We start from the raw sequence: 6,423 nt of genomic DNA on the forward strand, positions 1-6,423 counted from the left end.
ATGTAGATTAAAGCTGTTTACCTTAGCTATTGGAATGTCTCCTATGTATTAATGGGGTAAAGGTATCCTTACATTTTCTCATAGTAGGCCTCTTCAAACATCCAATGGGCAATGAGTCAAAAATATCCATAAAGAAGAAAACATGGGCTGACCTTCCCCGCTAGCCTTTATTCTATCATGTCTCAAAATATTCTCTCAGTCGTCTCCTTCCTTCTAGACTTCAAACAAGTAACCATTGGAGGAGGACAGACAGAGGAGCTGTCACATTTTGAGAGCAACTGGTGGAGGAGTTGATCGCAGAGACGGAGGCAGAGACGGTTTCTGTGAAACCCTGAGGAGTGTGTACTGTGGACTCAACTGTGTCCTCTGAAGAGAAAAGGGGACAGACGAGGACAGCAACCCAGTGAACGCATCCTCCTCTTCTTCAGCACAGCAGTGGTAGGAGCTGCCATGGCCTTCATGGGATCTCAACTCTACCTTTCTACTCACTCAATTGCTCCTATTTGTCTTGTTTTTTAAGTCATTTTAATTGTGAATGTATTTTAAGCACTGACTTGGGGGTCTTGTTTTACTGTTATTTTTATTCGACACTTTTGTATTATTTTGCACAATTTATGACTCGGTTAGCCTTTCTATTTACTTAACTGGAATTGGTCAGCTTTATGTTGCATAGTTTTATTTTCTATAAAGGGCTAATATACGGTTTCATAGTGTTGTCTGGCATTTAAAAACACACACACACACACACACACACACACACACACACACACACACACGCACACACACACACACACACACACACACACACACACACACAGAAAACGCAGACACAGACACGCACGCACGCACGCACACACACACACACACACACACACACACACTAACAAACAGACACCTGCACACGAGCATACACACACACACACAGACAGACAGACAGACAGACAGACACGCACAGACACTTGCACACACGCATACACATGCACGCCAAACACACACGCACACACACACACACACACACACACACACACACACACACACACACACACACACACACACACATTACAATTCCCTAAGCTACAGTTTAATGTAGAAAATCATTTATCCAACACTAACAACAGTATAGTGTATTGTGTCTGGCTAAGATGGCAGTGCATTGTAAGTTCACCAAATCTTTATCCATCTTTCAATTGAACACTTTCTCCCCCATGTACCTCAAATCCTCAGTGTAACCCTGGCTTCTTGACCCAATCGATACCTCTATTTCCTTGTAATCCTGCTTTCACATCCCTCCGTATCGTAAGCTACTCATACCTTTAATAAGCCGTGGAAATCAATGGCTCACAAATTCAAGCCCGACCACAGGAGCTCGTGGGCGCGGGGATCAATTGAGGCCACTGTTCTTTTAATAATGAGGATAGTGGCACTGCCCTGTCTCCACTGCCCTGTCTCCCTGTCTCCACTGCCCTGTCTCCACTGCCCTGTCTCCACTGCCCTGTCTCCCTGTCTCCACTGCCCTGTCTCCACTGCCTTGTCTCCACTGCCCTGTCTCCAGGACACTGTCCTGTCTCCCTGTCTCCACTGCCCTGTCTCCACTGCCCTGTCTCCCTGTCTCCCTGTCTCCCTGTCTCCACTGCCCTGTCTCCCTGTCTCCACTGCCCTGTCTCCCTGTCTCCACTGCCCTGTCTCCACTGCCCTGTCTCCAGGACACTGCCCTGTCTCCAGGACACTGTCCTGTCTCCCTGTCTCCAGGACACTGCCCTGTCTCCCTGTCTCCAGGACACTGTCCTGTCTCCACTGCCCTGTCTCCAGGACACTGTCCTGTCTCCCTGTCTCCAGGACACTGCCCTGTTTCCACTGCCCTGTCTCCAGGACACTGTCCTGTCTCCACTGCCCTGTCTCCAGGACACTGCCCTGTTTCCACTGCCCTGTCTCCCTGTCTCCACTGCCCTGTCTCCAGGACACTGCCCTGTCTCCACTGCCCTGTCTCCCTGTCTCCAGGACACTGCCCTGCCTCCAGGACACTGCCCTGTCTCCCTGTCTCCAGGACACTGCCCTGTCTCCCTGTCACCACTGCCCTGTCTCCCTGTCACCACTGCCCTGTCTCCCTGTCTCCAGGACACTGCCCTGTTTCCACTGCCCTGTCTCCCTGCCTCCACTGCCCTGTCTCCAGGACACTGCCCTGTCTCCAGGACACTGTCCTGTCTCCCTGTCTCCAGGACACTGCCCTGTTTCCACTGTCCTGTCTCCCTGTCTCCCTGTCTCCCTGTCTCCCTGTCTCCAGGACACTGCCCTGTCTCCACTGCCCTGTCTCCCTGTCTCCCTGTCTCACTGTCTCACTGTCTCCCTGCCCGGTCTCACTGACCTCTGAACCTTTAGATGTTTGTCTCTTCTGATACATTGCTCGGCTACTACGACACTGTGACTATTTTTTTTGTTTGCATTTCGATATTTGTGTAGGCGGATTTTGACAGGTTTCCAAATTACTTGTGTAACCTTATACCTAGTTGAATAATTAGGTCATGACTTTTTCAAGTTCTATTTCATGGTCACACTATAGTAATGCCATTTTAGAATAGAAAATTCTCATGATTACTATAATTTGAAATGTGAATTATAGTTCCATCGTTATTATTCTGACTTTACTACAAATCCTAATAAACGGACACTTCATCATAAAGTATGTTATCAAGTCAATGCACTTTTTGGGTAATTTATGTAAAGTCTGGGTATGTCAGTGTGCGATAAGCTCTGTTCTGTCATAATAAGCCACTTATTTCTCTTTATATCCTGAAGCTCAGTCCAAGCCTTTACACCATAGGCAAGTGATGAAAGAATTATAGCTGACTCATTTTCTTTTCTTTTCTTTTTTTTTAATTATCTTTATTTGGAGTCACATTTATATACACAGTTTACAATCATCATGGATATATGCTGCTCCATCCCTTTTTCTTTTTCTTTTAAATACACAAAAAAAGGGGTGTTTTCAGTTTCAAAAATAAAAACAAAAAGTACAGCAGGGGTTATATATAAAGAAAAACATGACACAACTTTATCTAAACCCAAAGACAACAGAATCAGACAAAAGAAGGTTGTTTCTGGGAGATATATCTCTTCCACTTTTCCCATATTATTTAAAATTTGCTCTGCTGGAGCCTCACAGAGAACGTTATTCTTTCCATTACAAAAATATCATGGATTATATCATACCAGTCTTCTAACATGTCAGGTTTTAGCCATTTCGTTGTGATTGCTTTCCTGGCAGATATACTAAGAATTACAAAAAGGTATTTTGTTTGATGACTCATTTTCTTTTCAATCATATTTGGTTAGTAGGATGCAAAATTTCATGTTGTTCATTAGTTGACATAATATGTTAGTTATTTCAATATTTCAGCTTTTAGCAGACTCTTTTTAATAGAAGCCACAACATGAAAACCTCCCATTCTGTGAGAGAGTGAATAGTAGAATATACCTTAGGTTATTATTGTATACGAAAGTCATCTCTATAGGTTGCTAAGCAATACTCAGTGGATGTATATGGGTGTGATTCACCCACAATGAGAGCCATTGTAGATCAGAAAGATTTAAAAATATACACAAACATGAACACACTTATCGTTATAATTTTTTTCAGATTGAAATCCTCAAATGAAGCTATCTGGACATATAAACACACAAAATCAAATAAATGTATATCTTTACATGAATAAACATCTTAAAACTGTGTGTGTGTAACACAATAGAGTTAAGAACAAACTTAAAGCCCCTCTATTCTATTCTTATCACACGACTGTTGGCCTTCTAACCTTTTACTGTACTCCCTTTTGACCTTTATCACAACGTATGTAATGCTTTTTCTCCCTCTTCTATCCTGGTCTAATGTGGTGTATGTGGTGGTGTATACTGTTTGAATACCAGATTAATATAGAGTGATATAAAAATGCATGGAAGCTGTATACATACAAGTGATATTTATGATAGACATATATGTAACAGAGTATATATAATACAAAATGTATGTGATGAAATAGAACATATATATAGAAGGGAATATAACAGGAGTGAAATATATATAAATATATAGAAGATGTATATAGAATGGAATGCAACAGAGAAGGGATGTAAATAGATTGTCTAAGTGAATATAACAAAGATGTGATATATAGAGAATTATATAGAAGATAATTATTTTTATTAAGGGAATACAACAGAGAGGTGATACATAAATAAATATATAGAAGACATATATAGAAGTGAGTATAACAGAGTAGTGATATGTAAAGAACTATAAAGAATATATTTATATATAAGTGAATAAAACAAAGAAGTGATACATCTAGAAATATAGAAAAAATATATACAGAAGTGAATATAACAAATATTTCCATCTAGTTACTATTAGGCTTGTTCTTTTCTATTTGTCTTCTTTCCTCTCCTCCCCTCCCGTGCACTTCCTGTCATCTCTTTCCCTCTCTTCTCCCTTCCTCCACCTCCTATCTTCTCCCCCATCTCTCCTATCCCCTCCCCCATGTCCCCCTCTCCTCCTGTCTTCTCTCCCAACTCCCCTATCCCCTCCCCTCTCCTCCTCTCTCCTCTCCCAACTCCCCCATCCCCTCCCCTCATCTCCCCTCTCCTCCTCTCTTCTCCCCCATCTCCCCTATCCCCTCCCCTCTCCTCCTCTCTCTCCCCCATCTCTCCTATCCCCTCCCCTAATCTCCCCCCCCTCCTCTCTCTCCCCCATCTCTCCTATCCCCTCCCCTAATCTCCCCCCCTCCTCTCTCTCCCCCATTTCTCCTCTCCACTCCCCTAATCTCCCCCCCCCCTCCTCTCTCTCCCCCATCTCTCCTCTCCACTCCCCTCATCTCCTCTGAGGTGATCCATTCTGTGCGGAGGTCTTATTCTAATAGACACACATGGTAATTACAGTAGTGGGAGGCAACAGACAGTGGTGGTCCAGGGACAACAGCAAACTATAAATCAACCACTGCTGGTTCCGCCCTTGTGAGCGTAGACGATGAAGCTCAAACAAAAAGCAATTCTGCCAAGATGTGTTTGCACATTTGTCTTCATCAGCCAGTGGCTTATTTTGGAACCCGGCAACTGAATTCTATTCGTTCCCATGGTAATCAAACATGGTCTACTGTCAAAACGGCCCCCATGAAGCTCTGACTAGACATCACCGGTGGGGGACAATAACACACAAACAGAAGCCGTTTTCTTCATGAAGCAAATAAAAGATCTGCTCCAAAGCCGCTTGATTCTCATGCAGGGAGAGGAAGCCGCTTCATCCTGTGTTGCCTCACCAGTCAGCAGGTTCATTCCAGAGGTGCAAACTACAGAGCATGAAAACGGAAGGCCATTCTTCTCCAGGAAGAATCCATCTTAGGTGGGTAATGGCAGAGACGTTGAAGAAAACTAAAGTGTACATGCTGTGTTGGCTCAGGATACACAGTGTCTACTCCTGTTTCCATCAGAGCCTGGCTGCCAGTTAGCCAGCTGAGCCCATGCAGAGTGGAGGTGTGTGCTGAGGAGCCGGTGTCAGAGCTCGGGCCGCACAGAGCCAGCCATTCCTTCCTTGGAGGGACACACAGGGAGTTTTATTTATTTTTTCGGGCAGGAAGGATTCAGAAGCGGGGACCGCTGGAGCAAGAGACTCAGCCAGACAGAACATGAAAGCCAGGAGAATCCATGACACATGATGGACACACGCACGCACGCACACACACACACACACACACACACACACACACACACACACACACACACACACACATGCTTGCACACATACACACACACACACACACACACACACACACGCTTGCACATATGCATGCATTTACACACACACACACACACACACACACACACACGCTTGCAGACATGCACGCACGCACACACACACACACACACACACACACAGACGAAAACACCAACACCTGGGAGACCACCTCCTCCTCTTCCTCCATCTCTTCCTCCTCCTCCTCCTCCTCTTCCTCCTCCTCTTCCTCATCCCTCCTCCAACTCCTCCTCCTGCTCAATAGCACCGCAGAGAAACATGACAACAGCCAGGAGGAAGACGGGGAGGAGGAGAAATGGAGAAGAATGAAGATGTTTGATGAAGCGACTGTGATGTGAACTCTGGCCTTGCGTAATGCGCGGCCGTTTCATGTTCTTCACCGTGTTTAGAAACCAAACCGGGGGAAGCTTCAAAGGCTTCCGTAGACAATTGGGAGAGCTTGACATGTTTGGAGAGAAAGGGAAGAAAAAACAAGACGAAGAAACGCTTACAAACCTGCAGGGTGCCACATGCATCTCACATGACACCTGACAGGGCTCCGCATGCATCTCCCATGAAGGGGTGGGGGTCAAACAGAGAGACAGTCAGAACAACAATGGTGAGGAATGGAAAGTGACATGAAGTGA

The sequence above is a fragment of the Micromesistius poutassou genome, assembly GCF_964030765.1.
Source record: "Micromesistius poutassou genome assembly, chromosome: 15".
Taxonomy (NCBI): domain Eukaryota; kingdom Metazoa; phylum Chordata; class Actinopteri; order Gadiformes; family Gadidae; genus Micromesistius; species Micromesistius poutassou.